Source organism: Amblyomma americanum, chromosome 9, assembly GCF_052857255.1.
Source record: "Amblyomma americanum isolate KBUSLIRL-KWMA chromosome 9, ASM5285725v1, whole genome shotgun sequence".
Taxonomy (NCBI): Eukaryota; Metazoa; Arthropoda; class Arachnida; order Ixodida; family Ixodidae; genus Amblyomma; species Amblyomma americanum.
In genome coordinates this window covers 31973615-31996351 of record NC_135505.1, presented here as the reverse complement: position 1 = coordinate 31996351, position 22737 = coordinate 31973615, and positions in this window count along the sequence as shown.

Below are 22737 nucleotides of genomic sequence, written 5' to 3'. Positions count from 1 at the left end.
GCACCAGCACTATTGGTGGAAAAGCCAGATGGCTCGTATCGATTGGTAGTGGACTACCGCAAACTAAATGCCGTAACTCGCATCGATCCATACCCCATCCCCAATATACAGGAGACGCTTTCTCAGCTGGGCTCTGCCAGGTACTTCACGGTAGTGGACATGGCGGAGGGATTCTGGCAGATAGCAATGGATCCGGCAGATGCCGAGAAAACGGCATTCAACACGCCCTCAGGGCACTATGAATGGAAAAGAATGCCGATGGGTCTGGCCAACAGCCCTGCTGTCTGGCAGAGTACCGCTGATGTTATCCTGGCAGGTATTCTGGGGAGGCTGTGCTTCGTGTATATGGATGACATTATCATATACAGTGACAGTTTTGAGAACCATTTGCGCGATATTGAGCAGGTTTTGGTGCGACTAAGAGGAGCGGGTCTCAAGCTGAAGCCCTCTAAGTGCCAATTCCTCAAAAACGAGGTGAAATACCTCGGGCACGTTGTTTCAGCTGACGGCGTGCGACCGGACCCTGAGAAACTAAGGTGTGTCTCGGATTTTCCATCCCCGACTAGCGTCCGCCAGGTCCGGCAGTTTCTCGGCCTGATCGGTTACTACCGAAGGCACATAGAGGAGTTCGCCAAGCTCGCTAAGCCGCTCACCGCCTTAACAGCCAAAAATGTCGCCTTTCGCTGGGACGAAAACGGGGAGAATGCTTTTGGGGCCCTGAAAAGGAAGCTAATGAGTGCACCGCTGTTGCGCCACCCGGATTTTAATTTGCCCTTCATTATGGCCACAGATGCGTCAAAGTTCGCAGTTGGTGCCGTGCCATCTCAGGTTATCGAGGGCAAAGAACATCCCGTTGCTTTTGCTAGCCGACAGCTGAGCCCCACAGAGCAAAAGTACGGAGCTACGGAAAGGGAGTGCCTCGCCGTTGTCTGGGCAGTAAAGCACTTCAGATGCTACCTTTACGGCCGCAAATTCAAGCTAGTCACAGACTGCCATCCTCTGAAATGGGTGATGAGTGTCAGGGACCCTAGCTCGCGACTCGCTAGATGGAATCTACACCTGCAGGAATACTGCTTTGAAGTTGAGCACAAGTCAGGAAAGACGCATCTGAATGCTGATGCACTCAGCCGCACAGCTGCCGTGGCAGCTATAGATGAGTTTGTCCCCGTAGTCGACCCCGCCGAATTACGCACAGAGCAGTGCAAAGATCCTGACCTGAAGCGAATAATCGAAAGCTTAGAGGGCGCACCATCTCACCCCGAACAGCTAGGTTATTTCATTGGCAAAGACGGCACCCTGTGTCGGCGCACGAGGCCAACCAGGAAAGGGAGACCAGAGAAAACCGCTTGGGAGAGAGTCGTCATACCTCGGTCGTGGACAGAAAGGGTTCTTCGCGCGTTTCACGATGCGCCATGCGCCGGTCATTTTGGCGTAGCGAAGACACGCAGGCGTGTGGAGCGTTTGTACTTTTGGAGTGGCATGCGACAGGATGTTAGAGACTACTGTGCGAAGTGTCATTCCTGTCTCGAAAGAAAAACACCCAAGGGACGAAGACCAGCTCCAATTCAGCCGTTCCCTGAGGTTTCGGCTCCCTTCGAGCGGACAGGTATGGACATAATGGGCCCATTGCCCACGACCACTTCCGGAAACAAATACATTTTAGTATTTGTCGATCACCTTTCAAAATACGCGGAAGCGGTAGCACTCCCAGATCAGAAGGCAGACACGGTTGCAAGAGCATTTGTCGAACAGATCGTGCTCCGACATGGACCCCCGAGGCAACTCTTGACAGATCGGGGAACGAACTTCGTGTCGCAGCTAATGAGGAGAGTTTGCGAGCTGCTTAAGATCGCTAAGAAGCAGACAACACCGTACCATCCGGCTTGCAACGGCGCGGTGGAGCGACTGAACCAAACCGTGGCCGGGTTCCTGTCGCATTTTGTTTCGCGCGACCAGCGGGACTGGGACTTGTGGCTCCCGTATGCAATGTTTGCCTACAATTCCGCAGCACACGAGAGCACGGGCGAATCGCCATTCTTTCTTCTCTACGGCCGAGACCCGGACCAGCCTAGTGAAGTGCCAGAGGGCCCCCGTCGTGTCCCATACGCTTCACTGGACGACTATAAGGTGGAGCTAGAATCGCGCTTGCAAGTGGCGAGGGACATCGCAAAGGAGGCCTTAAAGAAAGCGGCGAAGCGCAGGAAGGAGGTGCACGATCGCAGTGCTAGAGACGCGCCGTTTAATGTGGGGGACAGCGTGTACATTGAAAACTGCCAAAGGCAGATTGGGCTAGCTCGTAAGTTCCAGACGAAGTGGAGAGGACCGTGCGAGGTTGTGGAGAAGCTTTCTCCGGTAAACTTCAGAGTCCGAGACGTGAATCGGCGCTTGATAAGGATACACGCAAATCGCCTCAAGTCGGCACCGGTTCAGTATTCACGAAATGAGGAAAGGGAAAGCGCGGATTTTGATGGGGACAGAAGTGAAGCGGAGCGCGCAGATAGTTCGCAAGAAACGCCCTCTCCTGCATTTGTTCGGCAGGCGCCAGAGGTGACGGCCGGAATGCCACCGGATTTACTTCATGCATTGCTAGAAGAAGAAGCGCGCAAGGTTGCCGCGTAGATAACGCCAGGAGAGGCTCCTGCCACGAGCCCTCGCGAGTCCCAAAGCAGACAAAGGGTCACAGACTTACTTAGTATGACTCATGAAGGCCGATATCCGCTGCGAAATCGGAAAGCTAAGTCGGACTAATGGCGTAAACAGAGCGGAGTTGTGAACTGGTTAGAATTGTGTAATGCCGCAGCTCATAACGTTGCTATGTGCTTATGTGTTAAGTTATCGGAGTTGGTAGTTAAACCTTTCTGTCATTAAGTAACACCTTCACAGGAGAGCATGCGGAGCGCATGCAGAAGCTGCCCTACTTCCTTTCGTTATCTATATTTTTGTCTGTGCCGTGATCGTGCTAGAAGTGGGAGCTCCTTTGTAACTGTGGTAAATTTATTTCGTCCAGTTTGGACTAGAAAGGAGAGGCTTGGGTGCTGAGTTTCATGTTTATCTGTAAAAAAAGATCAGTGCTGCCCCTGGAGACGCCAGTTATGACAGCGGAGGCATATGGTGTTGTGCAGTGGTGTTGAGTGCAGCGAAAAGTGTTTTGTCGGACGCACTGTGCGAGGCGATTCAGAAAGACAAGGGGAGCTGCGTGGACTCAAATGTTCGGAGAACATTCTTCTGGAGGGTGAGCGAGTGTGACATTCCTTGTGTGTGCTACGAGGTTCCACGTTCGACGGCGCGGCGTAGACGGAGACCCAGATGACAGGCATCATCAATTACCCAGCCATGCTCGTTGAGAGTGACAACCAGAACGAAGGGGTTTAAGCCCAACCGGACCCAACCGGACCCGCCGCCGCCGCCGCGGGTAAACGGGCTTTATCCTCCCCAATTGGCGTGGCGGTTCCAGGGGCGGCCCTCCCGAGCACATTCCAGGACAAGGGAACTGTCAGCGGGCCAGAGCGCGCCTTACCTTGAGGAGCGAGTGTCAGTTGATGGATGGAGAATGGAGGCCGGTGACCCGCGGGAACTGTCAGCGGGCCAGAGCGCGCCTTACCACAGCCGACGCTATGCGCTACCTCGAAGACAACCTTCTTTCCCTCGGACTCAACACGTGAGGAGGCGAGACCATGTGCGGTGGTATGTTTGTGCGCCCAAGTGAAAGCCCTAGCCCCCCTCCTCCCCCTCCGTCGTGGGCGTCCTCACCCTAGGGAGCGTGGAGAAGAGGATATAAAAATCGACAAGCAGTACGGAAGAGGACGCTCAGGACGACATCGTTCGCCAAGAGGGCCTTCAGCGCCGAAGCCCGACAGCGTGCAGCTTCTGCCAGCAACCGCTCGAGCCCAACTCCGGAGCCACTCCATCGCCCCCATGAAGTCGTCGGCACGTAAGCTCGGACGCCCCAGCCTCTGATTCTTAATCATGTATAATTATTGAATATATCTGTTTGTTTAAACTGAGCCATACGGTGTCTCTTTGCCTCTCTGTCCCGTGTGGACCTGCGCATTATGGGGGTCATCACAGTAATATGGACCCGAATCTCAACGCCTCCAGAATGCAAGCATCAGTAGATTACGTGGAACGATACCTAGCCACACTAGAAAACACAGTATACACAGACGCGCCGCTATACCCATGGGACCGCAACACTAGAATGTTTAGAGTCGCAGCACCAGCAGTAGTCAACACGGGAGAACCAATTAGCTGCGCGACCATGAGTAACAGAACGGTAACGGAGGGGGAAGAAGTCGTCGTAGCTGCGGCTGCTGAAGGTTACCGCAGGAAAAAAGCTCTGATTATTTTAACAGACTCTAAAGCAACATGTAGGAACTACACACAAGGCAGAGTTAGTAAGGAACCACAGAGAATCCTCCTCGAAACAGAGCCTCCTAACAAAAACATAAAATATTCTGGATACCGGCACACGCCGGGATAGAGGGCAACTCAAGAGTAGACAGCTTAGTTCGCGAACTCACGCACCGAGCAAGGCAGTCGCAAACCCTGGAGGCCCCATTAATGGTGCAGCCGACGAACGCAGAAATGCTTAACCGCTACAGAGGATGGATACTTAACTACCTCCCACCCCACACATCGCTCACACAACACGAGGCAGTCAGCTGGCGAGGACTGCAAGCGGGTACATTTTTCAACCTGCACACACTACACAAAAAGTTCTCTACCCAGTACAGGGATACATGTCCGTGGTGCGGGGCAACTCCCACGTTATACCACTTCACGTGGGAGTGCAAGCGTAATTTCGCATTCGATAATGTAAATAACCTAAGTGCGGAACAATAGGAGAGTCCGCTCACCAGCCGTGAGCTCGCAGCCCAACGGGCAATTATGCAGCATGCTTGCAAGGCAGGAAGACTCAGCCGTGCCCTGGATTAGGGGCGCCCACCTTGTGAAGCTGCCAGGTCTCGCGACATGAAGGCACCAGCCCACCGCCAATCTCTGAGATATACAGCAATAAAGTTTTCCATTCGATAAAATTCGGCCATGGTGTTCACCAGTTCTTGCCGCTCTTCATGGGCACCTGCATGTATGTTAAAATGTTTATGTGACAAGTATCATATAGCCTGTGCATCATGACATAAAATTTCAGTCATTTCAGGGAAGCCCTTAGTAATTTTTAAAAGGCATAGCCTTTTATCACTGTTGGCAGATATCAGAAAACAGAATCACGTTAACTGCTATTAAGGTACGTGTGTAACTAATTCTTCTAGGTAACTTATCTATAGCAGTTAGGTGCATAGTAATCGCCAGAGAAGTTTTTAGAATTTCGACAACATGACGACCATCGGCGCTGTGGCATATATTAAGCCACCTCGCGCGCCTTTCAGAAATCGCTCTTTGGCTCGTGCGCTGCTCACCAGTACACATCATTTCACAACGCAGAGACCTTCGCTCTCTTGACTGATTTGGAGCAGTGGCGAGCGCCGCAGCTATAGTCATCTAGAATACTGCAGAGGTTACATTGGGCTAAAGAAAAAACAACTGACCTGCCTGCAGTGTCTTGCGACGCAACGGAGTGACGAGAATACTACAGGTGGAATTATCAGCCAAGTTGGGGCGCTAGGAGTTTATAAACGTGTTGTAGGATGGCGCGGCGTCCGGCACCGTTGGCAGTGATGGCAGAAGCCCAAAATTCATCACGAACATCGCAAGATATGTGGGTAAGGGTATATACCCCCCTTGCGAGCAATATCATGTTCAGAATAGTGCTTTCGCACTCGAAAATTTCGTACAGGTGCATGCATGATGTAGCCATGAAAAATGACTAGCTATAGGTCACAAGGAGGCGCTATAATAACTTCTGAGAGCGCGCGCATTATGGGGGCCATTATGGTGCTTTTGATCAGTGAGAAATATTAGTATAAGCGTTTCAAAAATGGGATATTGCAGGTTTCATAATGCTGGTGAGATCTGAATCTATCACCTCCGCATATTGCGTACGGTGCTCTGCCAGTTGCTGCGGTAGTCGTCGAGATAAGCATGAAAGTAGAAGTCTGGAAAAGTTGTGTTGTGTTGGGTTGGGTTTTATGGCACATAGGCGGCTAAGACCATGCGCCAAACGCAAGGTATAGAAAACTGTATTGTGCCGAATTTTATATGACAGAAATGAAGCGGTGGTGTAAAGGATCTAAAACGTTATTTATCACCATCTAGTGAAGGTAAAAAGCAGAATTTTTCGAAATGGCAAATAGTAAAAGCTTTAAAAAAGGACAGGTAACCTCAGCGGGCATCCTTTGCAGAGCAAGGATGTCGATGCCCCCAACCAATGAAATGCACACCTCAGCATTCAACTCAGGAATGAGAAAGTGGCTGCGGTGTATCACATAAAAGTGATGCTCTACAGTTCATTAAGACAACCAAACTCTCCTAAAAAGTTAGAAACGTAAGAAATGTCATCAATTGCATTATCGCTCAAGAGTAGTGCTGGATGAAATGGAATGCAGTGATTATAAAATTGAATAAAATACTTTTTCCTTAGTTTTTCCAGGTTTGAACACGCTAATAAGTTATGGTTGAGTGTGAGCTCGTCTCCGCATCTTTCACAAGCAGGTTTGTCTTCTTTTGTTAGTAGTTTTGTGTGAGGTGTGTGTGTCCTATGCGAAGACGACATAAGATAACTTCAGTGAAACGTTCCTGGTGTCTTCATGACTTCCATTCTCCCAAGGAGGGCTTTATGAAGGGTAGTTTCTTGTTGAATTCTTTATCCCACTCTTTCTGCAATTTGTTCTTTAATATGTTATGTATCAACTTCACGAACTCTTTAAAATGTATGTCCAATTTTTTATTTCACCATTTTGAGCTCATACTGCTGCTGCGTCTGCTCTCTCGTTACCCTCTATGCCGACTTGGCTCGGGACCCAGCAGAAACCTTATCGTAAGTCCTTGAGTTGTGAAATTTTCTATTTTGTGTTTAATGCTGCCCACTAAGGGTTTAATTGCATTTCTTGAATGCAGCGCTGTTATTAGGCTCAGGTATTCGGTGTATATTACGGTTTTCGATGTTCTCATGTATTATTTTGTCCACAGCCATACAGACAGCATAGCATTCGGCAGTAAAAACTAATACATAATTTGGTAATCTTACTATCTTTTCCCATTTCCCCTGTACTACGGCACTTCCAACGTGCATCGCTGTATTAGAGCCCTGTGTAAAACTCTATGTAGCTCAAATATTTCTCTTCCGAAGCCAAGTATTCTTGTAGTAGGTGTTTATGTGGTGCTTGTTTTTTACGAAACTGTATAAGCGTGAAGTCACATGTAGTGGGAAGGCAGTACCATGGTGGCAATGGATCGTGTCTAGGGGCAGTTTTAAATAAAGCATCTAGTATTCCCACTTCATGACATGCATTTTCAAAGCATAATAACAAAGGTCTGATTGATTGTGGTTTATTATTGAACAGTCTTCTAGATATGCACTAGGTAACTATGGGGTAACAAAGGTGACTTGGTAAGGATCTTATTTTTAGTACATACGCACAGGAAAGTAAGCATTGCTCTTCTGTTTGCAAGAGATGGTTCATTTGTTTGTTCATCTAGACTGTTTATTGGGGATGTTCTGCATGCACCAGTTGTTAAACAGAGACCCAGGCTTTGTATAGGATCCAGTTTTTTTAGGTATGATGGTCTTGCAGACCCATACACAATGCATCCATAGTCCAAAGAGGACCGTAGTACGGAGCGGTAGATCTGTAAAAGGCATAACCTATCGGACCTCCAATGTTTCCGTGAGAGTATATTCAGTATATTTAGCGATCGGGAGCCTTTCCTTTCTGTGTTCCGGAGAAATTACTCATGTAAACGAATATAAATATCTCGGTGTTACAATAACAAACAACCTGAGCTGGAACACTCATATTTCTAACACTTGCTGCTCTGCCTTACGTAAACTTTTTTGCGCCATAAACTAAAAGATACACCACTTCAGGTTAAGAGACTGGCATACGAAACCTTTATAAGGACTAAATTGAAAGATGCGTGCAGTGTATGGGATCCGTGTACTGTCACTAACATAAAAGCACTTGAGCGAATCCAAACGAAAGCTGCGCGATTCATGTTTTCGCAATACAATCGAACTGCTTCACTCTCTGCAATAATGCAGTAGAATTTAATACCGACCCTTCAGTCCCGGCGCAAGTTTCTTCGGTTGAAATTCTTATTTTTGTTATTTAACCGTAAACTTGGAGTAAATTCTTCACCGTATCTTACACTACAGAACACCAGAAGAACTCGACACTCCCATCCCCTTTCTCTGACCCCGTACTTCGCAGACTAACTTAGCGCTCCTTCTTTCCGCAAACCATCAGTGACTGGAACAGCTTAACAGCTTTGTGTGTACGGTCTCTTGACCTGATAAGTGAATATTGTTAGTTTTTTTCTGCTTGTTGTGTTAGCTTCTTTTTTGCCTTTTCATGGAATTTCCCGCTGCTGGTGTTCTGTTTGCTTTTTGGTATTTTTGCTCAATTTGTGATCTGTTTCTGTAATCAACTCCTGCTTGGGCCTCACGGCCTGCAGTATGTCATAAATAAACAAATAAATAATACTGCAGGGCTGCACTGTGTGTGCGCTCTGCAGAAACAGCAGATATTGACCAACTGCTTCTATGAGGGATGAACAAGTAGAAAAAAAAGTGCAGTTCAACAAGCCTCAGTAGGTTTCTTGATAGAAACCTGATGGTAGCGGCGGTAAAGCGCCAAGTCTTGTTATTGACGCTGTCACTGACTAGATCGCAAAATATACATAACGATCTTTCACTTGCATTCATGGTTACATATGCTCATTGGCAGATGATTTAGCTGCGAACGTAATTATTGCCCAAAGCCATTTTGGTGTCCACGGAGTGCCGGCTGGCTCATTCACGTCCAAGAAATCCGTTCTTTCGTTGACAACTGCTTCAGTGTTTAAAGATGTTTGCATTTGCAAATACCTAAATTATACATCGCTATTGAAGAGAATACATCATGCCAACTGCCATGCAGAGTGGCATAATCTATGAGGAGCTAGCAAAAGGGCATGCACTTGGTGCGTTTCAGTCAAAGCACACAAATAGCAGACCTGAGGATGATAGATTGATTAATCCAAACTATCCGTATCTCGGCTTTAGCCCAGATGGTTTGGTCCTCAGCAACTGCCACCCCGGAGCACCTTTCGGAGTGCAATGCCTGTACAGCTTGCAGGAATGGAGATCATCAACAGTAATATAGTGAAGACTGAACTCCTGTATGGTAGTGCCAAGATGGCCTCAAATATTCACACACTGGTTCAGCTCCCAAAGGGTGTGCTGCGTTTGGGCAGCAATTACGGCCATTGTCATGCCTTCCATATTAGTTAAACATGGGCCATCTCCACGTGCTTGTGCAATCTTCAAAGGGAGTGGCTTTCCAGATTTTGTTTTCCTGTGCTATGCTTCGAGGCATGTTTTCTGAGCTCAGTGGCATTGCCTGAAAAGTTCAGTTGCCCTTGATGGAAAAGAGAGAAACCAGGTGCCTTGCAAACTTTTGATAAGCCCGAAAAGGTACCCGAGTATTGCAGGCTTTGGAGAGGGCTCAACTTTGAGGCTGTTGACAAGATTGTCGAGCACGATAGAATAAGAATTTTTGGCCGCACTATTCACAGCATGCTGGTCTGATTCCATCAAAGAGGACAAATGATAACAAACACTAACTAAACTGAAGAAGAGGCCAAATATTAGGCTGCTGTTGAAAAACTCAAAACGAAGTTTGTGGCTTTCTGAAAAATAACTCATAACAATGTGAATTTCTCTTAAGTGCGTTAAAACTAGCCGTAGTAAAAATTTTTCATACCAAAAATGAACTATACAAGAATGCAACAGTTTCCTTTCAGATGAAGTACGCTTATTTAAGTCTTGTGTCATTTTAAAATTGCGCTCTAGATTATTTTCAAGCTTTTCCAGGAACGCTGTTTGTAAAGCCATTGGTTGCAAGCCTAAAGTGCCATGTTGTCTTATATATATTTCAATATAACAAATTTTAGAGAAATGTTTTCTAAAAAAAAGTAACGCAATAATCACAGGTCCTTACGTCTAACATATTTTTTGCTTTCATCTTTTTCAAAGTTTTAGCAGGGCCAACATTTGTACACATGTAAAAGTGAAGCTTGCGTATACACTCAGCATTTTTTTTCTCAATATGCAAAAAGTGCTTGATTGGCAGTCGCTCACCAATTGCGTCCTGCCATGACCGCCAAAGGGTGCAGATGTCAACATCATAGAGAATATGTGAGCATCATTAAGAGACAGCTCGCACAGAGTTCTTTCTATACCCAAACATGAAAAGAGCTCTGTTAAGTGACTAGAGAGGAATAGAGACTTTCTCAATCTCTGAGTTTGCTCCCGCTCTGTATGCCTTCATTCTGAGGGAGGGGCTTCATTAGCCATTGTTATTCTCAAAAGGCTGTGCCCACTATCCAGTCATGATGACAAAAATTATTCTGAAGCCTGAAGAGAAGAGATTAAGTCCACAAGATGCAGAAGACAATAGAAAAACAGCTTACCGGACATGCAAATGTATTTAGAACCATGGAATGCTTGTGTGAAGGCGAGTGTTCTGTCACTGGCCACCGTGTCATTCAAGGGTAGCAAAATGTTCTTCTAGCAACTGAATTTTCTTTACTGTTTTGGACGGCGCGATTATGCATTAATCTTTACAGTATGTCTGCAATATTTCTTCATCCGTTTCTTGGAAGATTTCAGATTGGCCCTCCTAAAACTGTGCTCAGCATGTGCAGGCCTCGTAACGGTGCTTTTCTTCTCATTCCCTGTGATGCTTTCTTTTCAAATTTTTCATAGCAGCGTGGGATGCACTGCTGCAGGCTCTACTAAACAAGATACGTACATCTGTCCAGTGTGCAATGCTGCATTCACCTTTGAAAGTGCATGGAGGCCGCATGTGCAAAAACAGCACCCTAACGGTGTTGGTCCCTAATTGCAAAGCTTTGTTTGCATGTGATGTTTGCTCTAATTGTGTGTTTCTGTACCGTCGTGGCCTGTTGCAGCAGCACCAAGCGGCCCACATGTATGTGCCGAGGCACATCAAGATCGAAATCTCTTAGCAGGCCAGTGATTAACATTATTTTCATATTGTGCTTTAAAAAGGCCCTGAGCAATCTCTGTAATTGAGATGCAGTAATATATGGTAGTAGGGAATCTGCACAAGCTGTGTGTTTGTTGTACTTAGTCCGACACGATGACAAGACTGCGCGCAGCTATGTAACACATTGTGAAAAATTTACCCATAGTACAGTTGCATAACTTCAGGCACCATTATTTCATCTTCTGATGTCAATGGATGCCAACCTTCTATATGCATTGAGCCGTTTTTCTCTAATGAAATAGCCTGCTTATAGTCTTGCTTGTGGGAAGACAGTCAATTGAAGCACATTACACTTTTTAGGCGGAGGTTTGTTCTAGATTATGCAGTTTTCAGGTTTATGATGTGAAGAGTTGTAAGGTGTGCATTCGCAACAAGGCTTCCACCGTTAAGAAACCACAAATCAAACCACCCCATTCAGGTGGCTGGAAATAAATAAAGCAACAAGAACCTCTTTTCAGCAATTTATTTGGGATATGTGTCAGCTGGGAATAAGCTGCTATATAACAAAAGGAATGCCTGAATGCGAAGAATAAATCACAGAAGCTATCATTTCTGCATTGAATTAGCAGTATACTTGCAGTTCTGGTGGCTGCTCACTTTAGCCTAATCCATTGCTGTATGGACTTGTGTCGGCAGCTGCGCTCCACGCACTGCGCGCCTTACTAGTCATGATCTCCCCAAGGGCTACCTGGCACTCGCACTGCGCTCTTCTGGTCTTACTCCGTTTTCCTTGCAGCATACTTCAGAGCAATGTTTGCCTTAGTCGAATATGTATGCGATTCGACGCCTGATGTAATACAGCACAATGATGTACAAAAGTTGAATCCTCAAAATGTGGTGGATTTTGATGCTGCCTCTACTTACCAGGCCTACTCTCAAGGCAATGAACAGACAGAAGGAGGATATTATGGCACAAAGATTCTTCATATGACCAGTGTGTAGCACTTTAAAATTTTGCTTTGTTACCCTTCTGGGTTTGTAGAGTGCAAATTAAATGACCTGAGCTAGCTCTATGTGATGCAAAGTATCCTTGATCACGACCCCGCCACGGTAAAGACCGAGTATGTCCACTTTGTCATCTGAGGGGATGCAAAACATGTGGCATCTGGAGGGACAAGAGTATCCGGTGTCATCACCCAGTGTGATATGTGAACACAGGGGGAGGATAAGCATCAATCAATGGTTCATGGCAGCAAAAAAATTTGAACAGCACTGCTTGGTGACAATGGATGTCACCGGAAATGATGGAAATGTGGTAGTAGACTATGAAGCTAAGCACGACGGCGATGTGAAAGTGCTACAGTGCTAAACCATCTCAGTTGCTGACTAGGACGTGGCACGCAAGATGAAGCTACAAGTCCCTCCTCTCTTAGAAGCACGTTCGCTCACCTACCAGACCTACAGACCTCAGCAGAGTTCAGGACATAAAGGTGAAGTTTAATATTGCCAACGAAGTGGAGAAACATTGTGACGGCTATGTCAGCATGCAGCAGTGGAAGGAAGAGTAAGAGAATGGTGGTGCTTTGCTGCATGCTAAGCCAGATAAAATGACAGAAGAAGGTATTTGTGACTATGACAGCACTTATGAGCCCTCCCCAGTGTTACGTGCTACTGAGCACGGTCAAGAAGCAGCCTGTGTGGACGTTATGATGTCAGGAATAACCATAAGCACCATCTTACAGCTGTGATTGTGATAGGTAATGATGGGTCAGGCAACACGCACGCCTCCTCCTCTCCTGGAGTGTGTGAGAGGATGTCGCTGTAAGGTTCTTTACTGTCTTCAGGGACAGGCTGGCACAAAGAGTTAGCTTTGGCATATTCATCTCAAATGATGCACCAGACATGCAAAAGCATGTGCAAGGGTCATAGGTGTCCTCTCATGGGGTCACACGTGAGTTGTAAATGGAAGATGAAGGAGAAAATGCTGACAACGTAAGCCGAGAAGTTGTCCAGGGGTAGCAGAGTGCTACGCTGACCAGCAGAAATGAAGAGGGGTTACACAAGGAGCTGTCAACAGCTCAATGTTCTAAACGAGTTTAATGTGTCTTAAGGTTGTTCAGTAATTTGCTAGAATACCTGGCCAAGTGCCCAAAACTGATGCCTTTTCTGCACGCAGGGCATTGTATTGTCTCCCTGAGTTGATGCATAACGAGCTCAAAAAAAGTTATTTGGTAGGGTTTCAGGACTGGTGGCTTCACAGGCAGCTAGTATCTGCAATGAAATTGGCGCATAACCGGGTAATTAAACAGCTCACCTGTAATGTGAGATGTACGGCAGACCGTCGCACAAGAGACTGCTTCAAGAAGCATGCTGCAAGAGTGGAAATCTCTTCTGGCGCGACCAGACTTTCTGATCGAAAGTGGTCCAGACAATCCGAGTCTGATGAATGTGCCCACACGACTGTTGTAAGGACGGACGCACAGCGCAAAGCTTGCATGCGTAGCTTCCCTGAATGTTACACTTATTTCCACAACTTGCAATGCTCATGAGAGGTTTTTTTGATACGCATTAGACTGTGCCACCATAGACAGTGCTCTGTAGAAATATATAGATTAATTAGCAGCACTTTTTATTTTTATCGTTTTCTGCATTTCTACTTGGTGTATTTACCTTTTTTTCGTCGTCGTTTCTGGATGTGCAGGGCTAAAAGTCATTGGCAGCCCATTGTAAAGCACATGGCCAGCACTGCCATAGTTGTGTTCCGCTCATGTCACATTTTATAGCTTGCTATGGTTGCTTTCGTCTTCAGTTTGGGCTGGCAGTGGAAAGTCACGGCACGAGTTCGTAAAATTCTTGGAGGACAATGTCAAGGAAGTCGTAAATCCTGTAACGTCAAAGCCTTCTGTCTGGCCGATGTGCGCGGTTTCATCACCGGGGAACTCTGTAACGACTCTAGTAGGAAAGCAATCAGAAGAGTACCACAGGCCAATTTGATGCCAAACTCCTCCGAATGTCAGGTAAGAGCTGTCCTGATGAATCTGCATGCATATGGGGTAGGAATCTAGGGCTGATTAGGCCCCGTGATTTGGGGCCAAGTCAACCCTACATTCCGACCTCATGTATGATTCGGGACCAAACAATGCTTTTTTGGGGGGCGATCCAGGGAGCTCCACCATCCCTGCAATGTCCAGAGCACGGAGCTACCCTTGCTGGCATCCATCACCTCCTCAGAGAGGCTGGACGATCACGAGAATGCACATGGAGATTGGTGTCAGAAATCACCTCAAGGGCAGAGGCCAACCAGCGGGACCACGTGGCCTGCTTTGTCTGGAGGTGGTGGAGTAGCATTAGCTACTTCCATACGAAGTGAGAGGACGGCTTTGCCACAGCCCCAATGCGTGCAGTCTGGGCACGTGCCAGAGGCAGGTGTGATGCATCGCCGCTTTACACTACATCAGTGAAGTTTTTGTAGCGTGAGTAAAAACTGGTTTGCAAATCCAAGACCTGTTATATAACCAGCTGCAGTGCAGTTGAGTGGACCAGGTGCTGAGCTATGAAGCAGCTACTAGTACTGTGTACATGAAAGACGATGTGAGACTGTCAAAGGCAGTGAACAAAAAGCTATGGTCATCATTGGCATGGGTCCGAAAGGATGGGCAAGTGGTCACAGCTGGCATTTCGTGCATGGCTGGATATGTACGTTTGTAGCCATGTCACCGCCCTGCTGTGGAAGCTGGAAATGGGCGTCAAGCTGTATATTACTGACATCTGATGTACCGATAAGGCATGGAATCGTGGTACAAGAGAAATTTTGAACTGGCCCTTTTCAGTATTATGTCAACCGTAGGCCCTATGAGCACACAGAACCCAAGGCCGATCCGAAAGGTTAAACATTTTTCGAACAAAGAACAACATATTGACCACATCAATATTTCACCTTATGGTGAGCTTTTCAATATTTCTGACGGGCGCTATTGACACAACATACATCTCTATTACACTACCTGTTGCTGGTGTTACAATATCAGTGCGCTTTGCTGGGACTTAATTTCAGCTAATATTATTACTTGCTGCAAATAACATCCTTAAGTGTTTTGCAACAAAGCAAGTGGCAAACTAATCAAGGTCACAAGCATTCAGTTCTAGAAGTTTGACAGCAGGACTATGGCCAATGAGAATACAAAGGCAATGCTATGTAGCAAGTAAGGACTGACCGAAGATATAGACCATTCGTGCTTACATAGAATGCACATAAAAGGCAGTCACTTCCAGAAAAAAACAATCACGATGAAAAAGACCTCACATTCGAAGAAAAAGTTCTCACAAGCATATATGCACCAAAATCTTCTTTATAAACCTGAATTCCTCTGAATGGGCGACTACGTGACAAATTTTCTTTGTCAATGATACAGAACACCAACAGTGAAATTTTAATTCCCTTCCAGGGGAAGCAAAGACATTTTTGAGAAGTGCAGCTCATAAGAAAAAACCTTGCACCGGAAATGATGGAAATGTGCTAGTAGACTATGAAGCTAAGCACTGCAGCGATGAGAAAGAGCTATGGTGCTAACCCTTGTCAGTTGCTGACCAGGACATGGCATGCAAGATGAAGCTTCAAGTCCCTCCTCTCTCGGAGCACGTTGATTCGCCTGCCAGACCTGACCTCAGCAAAGTTCAGGACATAAAGGAGAAGTTTAATATTGCGAACGAGGTGGAGAAACATTGTGATGACTAAGTCAGCATGCAGTAGTGGAATGAAGAGTAAGAGAATGGTGGTGCTTTGCTGCATGCAAAGTTAGATAACCTGACGGAAGAAGGTATTGGTGAGTTTATGGCTGAACTGATGAGCCCTACCTAGGGTCACATGCTACTAGAGCATGGTCAAGAAGCAGCCTGTGTCGACTCAAGTTATGATGACAGGAATCACCATAAGCACCAACTTACAACATTGGTGGTGAAAGGCAATGACGGGTCAGGCATTACGCATTCCTTCCTCCTCTCTCGGAGTGTGTCAGAGTATGTCATGGTAAGGTTTTTTATTGGCATCAGGGACAGGCTTGGCACAAAAAGTTAGCTCTGGCACATGGGCAAGGTTCATGGGGTCCCACCTCAGATGGAAATGGAAGATGAAAAAGAAAAAATGAGAACCAAATCCGAAAAAATCCAGGAGAAGTTGAATGCTATGTTTACTATATGCAATTTCTTTTCTTGTCAATGCCATCGATGGTGTGCTTGACGCTTGGCTCGCTTTTCCTCTCTGCGATGAATGCTTCATAAAGCACCACCTCATATCTTGAATAACCATGACGATATTATGTGACAGAAGGAAGTCTTCCTCTCCTTCTTTGGTATTTTGTTTTCCTTTCCGGTATTTACTGCGAGCAATGCAATAAACCGGCAGTTGTAAGTCGGCGCTGTGGTTGTGCATGTCTTCTTTCTTTGTCCCGTGTAAGCATGCTGTTTTTCGGTGATATCATGTACCAACCGGCCCGGCAACTATCCTTAATGTATACAATATGTTGGCGCAAACAGGAGAGCAGGCAGCAAAGAGTGACTATGACTGATGTTTTCAGTTTGATATGGAACACCACCCAACTCCCCACGAAGCTTGACTCTCAATGTAGCAGGCAGTTGGTGTATTTTGTATTTGTATTTAGTAGAAAATGGGTACATATCATGATCAAGAACAATTACAAGAGGAACATTCCACCTAGGTAGACGAGGGAAAAGGCGTTTCAAACACACCTGACAAGGTGTCGCCTCCTGGCCTGGTGAACACTTTGTACCAACGGATATTGCACTATATAAAACAAATTTTATACAAATTACCGCACACACCAAACCAAACGGCAAGCAGCAAAAAAGCACCTTTCGAACAGTGGAGGCAGCTCCCTCATAATTACAGTTTCTTCTTCAGAGAGAGAGATTTCCTCCTCTCCCTCTCCATTCAGTACTGTAAATACATGGATCTCTGTCTTCACTCAACTGTAACCCTCATGAAGGATGATCAATCGTCTGAAACCATTATATGAATAAACCTACATAATCGTACCAGTTGTGACCTCATTCTGCAAGTCTTCACTTTCCCAATGAGCAATGCAGATTGCTTTTACAACAGATATTTATTCACTTTCCAAAAAAAATCATATCAGCACCTCCCCAATGGGGGATTCTCATTCCGAACATAGTTTTTTCCAGAAGTGAATGGGAGGGGACTTAGCACTGGCACTCGGACCTGCATCCTACCAATTGTGCAGAGATGAAATCCTGTGCGTAAAAATGGCAAAAAATGAAGGAAAATAAAAACAGACATCCACGAGACGAAAACCAATCTATGCCCCTACAAATGTGCCTTACATATCGGTATCAGAGACAACCAGAGGCTATGGACGTGAACGCGGGGGAACCATCCCACTTGCATCAAATCATACCTCAACGAGTGGCGAAAACGCCGAGCGACATCACTCTGTGTCCATAGGCTGAGCCCTTGACCGCGAGTACACTAGAATGGAAGGTGATAGGGGATATATCAACAGTCGCAAAAGTAGAATTCCAGGCAAAGATCCGAATGCGATTTGTGAGAGTGGATCCCCAACTGAGAGCGGGTGTCCTCGAGTTGGAAACGATCGCGCGGTACGACGCTGTGAACTTAGTGCTAGGTAAGAACTTCGGGGAATTTCAGGCGAGCAGATTCTTCTCGTTCTCGGCAACGGTCGACACAAAGGCGATCGGTCTGCTGGCCAAGGCGGTAAGAACATCTACCGGCTCGCAGAGAGGTGAAGCAATCTTTCTCAGATGCATGCTACTGAGTGAGGTGGCGATGGATCCAAAACGAATGAGACGAATAACACAAATAGGCAGCTACTTCTCCCAGGATGATAACGTCTTGGACATGAAACGGTGCAAGGGGAAGTACGGGGCAGGTGCCACGCAAGCTCCGAAGTACAGCATTGACACGTGGGGAATGAAGACAGCAGTCGTCCCAATGAAGATGAACCAAAGTGAAACCCGCAGTCTGCCCATACGCACTGAGTTTCGTGAGCACGGCATACTGGAACTAGCGCGTGGGATACGTGGCCCGCATCGAGCAAGTAGGCGGAACAGAGGGGAATGAGATGATGCTGGGAAGCGTACCAACAGCCGGCCAGACAATGGTTGGAGGGCCCACGAATATTCTGTTTGTGGTGCTCGACGTTGAGGTACACCAAAGAGAGAACGTGGCAATGTCGATTGCAAACACAACGATCAAAGTGCTCGGCAAAACAGGACTGGTCAAACTAAATGTGAGGACAGTGGAGGATGGGTGGCTTGGGAAACCATCAACCAAAGCAGCAGCGCCGGGAAGGCGACGTGACGCCTACGATGCACTATAGATGGTGAATCTGCTGATTGGGACGGACAACGTGTTTGACACTGCCCTGAACTTGGCAACTGAAATGTGCAGATCTTTGCACTGTGGCGCGACCGTGGATGGTAAGAACAGGCCGAGCTGCGGCCTACTGTGCATCGGAGAAGCCTTTGCCAGTAGCAAACACCACAGCGCTGGAAATCCAAAAGCAGCACGACTTGGGCCATAGAGCAGCGAAAGTGCGGTGAGGAGCCAAGTAGAATGGGCAAGGCTTTACTTCCTGTCGCCGGCGGGGATGTTGTGCGAGGGGTTTGGTGAGCTGAGCTGATGTTCGTCTAGTTCATGGCGTCGTCTCGACAAACATCAATGTACTGCATTCTTGGTGGTGTGCAGCGAAGCGGACCACGATAAAAGGGTGGCCAGAGCACTAGAACTCATTGTTCCAGGGCGGGCATTAATTGCGCTAAGGCAGGAGATGATCCTAACAACATGACTCAGCGGCAACGCGTTGCTGCTGGCAGGTGTTACGTATGGGCCATACCTGTCATTCAGACTTGACTACGGGACACTTAACAGCATGTTGAGTGTCTAATTGGACTTGACAATTTCACTCAAGAAACTCATCCCTACAATCACTAACGGCCGGGTGGCCAACTGTGTTGAAATAAAGCGCATGCTGTATGGTGATGCGGTGTGCTGGAGTGCATTCACGGATGAGACAAAATATCCGTCATCAGGCGGGACAGCGCGTGCCATCAAAGACATCGACGGGTTTCCAATCCCAATGCTTATCATCAGATCAGTGATGAACAAGCTTAGCATTGTGATGAGCAGACCACAATCAGCAATGATATGTTTAACTTTAAAGAAGACGAGGACTCCATTAGACGTCTGTGGTCCGTCCTCGAGAAATTGTATATTTGTGCCTTGGTTGTGTGACACCATCGACTATGTTCGGAGCAAATTCCGGGTGATCAGTAACAAACCAACAGCTAAGAAGAAACGGGAGGTTGAAGTGGGAATGTGGAGTTGGGCACGGTGTAACAATGTCGCCTACTGTGGAGGTGTGAATGGTGGTGTAGACATGGCCATACACTTTCAACTGATGACAAATGCGTGTCCGGCATACTCTACGCTAGCAGGTTCTTGCATGGAGAATTCTACACGTACATCACCAACAGCGCACCATCGGGCGTGGTTGAAGAGGAGCCCACAAAGGAGTTGACAAGACCAGACCCAACAACTGGCTTCTGGCAAAAACCATGGAACCTTCTAAGAGGATGGGTGCCCAGGATGATATCTGGAACTGGGCCCCACGTGTTGCCAGACAATCTGCCTGGAGCGGCCAATGAAGTGGAAAGGCATGCAGGCGACCCTCCTCTGGAGTGGTTATTCAAGAAAAAATCTGAAAGAAGTGTAGCTATGACCAGCGCTGCACACGTTGCTGGGAGCCCGACTAACACCAGCGCGTATGAGACCGGAGACCTTGTTGCCGGACCAAGTGATCGTCAGGCTCCAGCGTCTTCAAGACTGGTGACCACAATGGCAGCAAGTGGAACCAGGGCGTCAGGAACAGCCGAACCTGCAGAGGAAGTCACCTGAAAGGTCGCAGTCAGCTGGAAGGGGTAGAGGGCGTAGAGCGGGAGCACCAGCGCCAGCAACATCGGTGTTGGAAAGCTCCATCGTATCCGAGAAGCCCCCGCGTTAGTATATGGGCCGGCCTCCGGCCCATACAAAGAACAGAGGCATTCAAAGGAGTTGGCGGGAGTGGTGAGCTGTGGCTGGGAGATATCTTTCCAAAAACAATAACCCCGTCCGTGGACATGGTGGTGCAGGTGGCAAAAGTTGCTGATATAAGAACCAATTACCGCGGGCTGGAACAATTAGAAAGGAAGAGGTTCCAAGTTGGGGCAGGGTATCAGTTTGGGACAAACTTTGACTGACCACTATCTTTCATCAGACATCTACTTCCGGTGATGCACCCATGGTGCTCCACTGTATTCGAGACAGTAATAACAAAATGTAGAGAAGTGTTAGCATCGGTGGTTGGGATGAAAGCAGGAGAACCTCCTCCTATCAGGACTACATCAAACAGTGGCAAAATTTTCAAACATGTACACCAATACTTTGATCCAGCGCAAAGGGACACCCCCGGCTTCAACTAACACTAAGCAAAATTCTTGGACGTTCCTGCACTCTTGGAGTACCTGCCCGCGACCGTCGATAGAGTCATAATACACACTGGAGCTGCCAAAGATCGCTGCAGCGGGTGCCTTTGCTGCCCTGTTCAACATGAAGGAGGTCATCGGCAGAATTGACCGCTAGCTGCCCTTGACAGGGCTTTTCATAAGCCTTCCTCTCCCGCGCACTCTGTACCGTCGAAGTTATCAACCTCAAAGACCATAATAGTATGCTTAAAGCTCCTTCTGGGCGCACTGGCTACAAATCCCCAAAGAGGCGAACTCCATTCAACAACCTCCTGTGTTGCTGTCAGGAGCGAACATTCTTAGGGCAAATCAAGCATTAAGGAGTGTTACTCAACTTTAAGTTCCACTTTGATCAGCTAGCCTAGTGACTGAGCACAGCATTGCCGGCAGATTTCAAACAGCATAGCATCACATGACCACATAAGGAGTGTCACTGGGGCAAAATGCGGACGCGACATCTCATGGATTTAGAGGAAGCTAGGAGGACTACAAAAGAGCAATGTGATCAAGATTAATGGCCACTGATGCCAGATTCAACATGCATGGCTTCTCAAGGATGCTCGTGCCAAGGCTCATGTTGTGCATCAAGAAGTCAAGGGCTTGCATGACACTCAGGATAACAAGGTATGCTGTCCTGAACTCACGAGAGTTGAGTAGCTGCCCCAAAATATTTTCCTCATGCCAACTATATGTGCAGTGCCCTCATAGAGTAAATAAAACAAACGCTACAAAGGAAAGAAATTTAGGAACATTACACATTTTCTGCTCGTTTGCATGCACAGGAAGGGTGGAATTGGTCATCACGATTGCAGCTGGAAACTACTGCTGCAAGCCCATAACCAGAAAATGAGGCCCTGGGGAAACCACCCAACCTATATTGTCTTTATGTGGCCCCATTTCAGCATTCATGAGCTGCAACAATGCGTGAGCAATTTTTTTTCTCCTTCACAAATGTTTCAATGTTGCCGAAAGTCTTCGTTTGTTAGACCAACAGCGATTGCACTGCCATTCGCACTGATGACACGAAGTCGATGACGGGGCACGTAAAAGGGCTAATAGCTTTAATTAGACCAGTAAATATTAACATTGTGTTGACATACCGCATGATTCTCAGAGAAGCTCGCGCCTCCAAAGAACCGAGGCCCATCTCACGGCAGTCTTGAACCATGTTGCAAAAATTGTGAACTCCACCAAATCAAAGCCAAAAGCTTTTGTCGTCCCGAGGCAGTGAAATGGGCGCAGCTCACGAGCACTGGTTGCTACACACGGAAGTATGCAGGCTGTCATGTAGCAATGTGTTAAACACGGTATTCAACCTGCGAGGTGAGCTGGCCACTTTCCTTTTAGGCGACGCGCTAGTCGAGCCATTCATGCAGAGCACATTACGTCAGGACTTGCAAGGCCAAGAAATAACCTTAGTTAGAGCTGCTGACCAAATCGAGGCATTTTGTGGAAAAACTGCAGCACTGGATTAGCCACGTGAGCAGAGAACGACACTTAGAACACTGAAGAGACTAATACCCTCTTTATATGGGTAGCCCTATCTGTCGTTAAGCTGAACTACAGTTGCAGCGTTTAACCGTTGTTAGAGCGAACTGCAGTTGGCAGCGCTTACACACAGTTCATCCATCTCTGTTAGAGTGATGAAACAGATCGTGTGATACTTGCCTAAGTAAAGTTGAAACGTCACTTATTGAGCCTTATTATTAAACAGGGCTATATTAATAAGAACAGATAAGAAAAAAAACGTTCTTTATTGCGCAAAGGCCTGCTTGAAAAGCTTTTTCTTGTGCTTTTCGCTGACGTTAGCCAAAAGCTAAAAAGCTAAACAATGATCACAGTGACCACTTCGTAGCCGACTGTGCATTCTTTTGGCCTCTTTTTTCCAAGACTGCCCATTGCTATCGTTTATTTCCGTGGCTTTCCTTTCACAGTGTGTGGTGTACACTGTGCATTTGTCTGTGTAGTTAAGATCCTTCGGAAGTATTGTGTGTCAAGCCTGTGATGGCCCTCAGCAGGCCAAGGGCAAGCTCAATTTTGGGCTGTGTTTGTGGCACATCAGGCAGTGATAGAA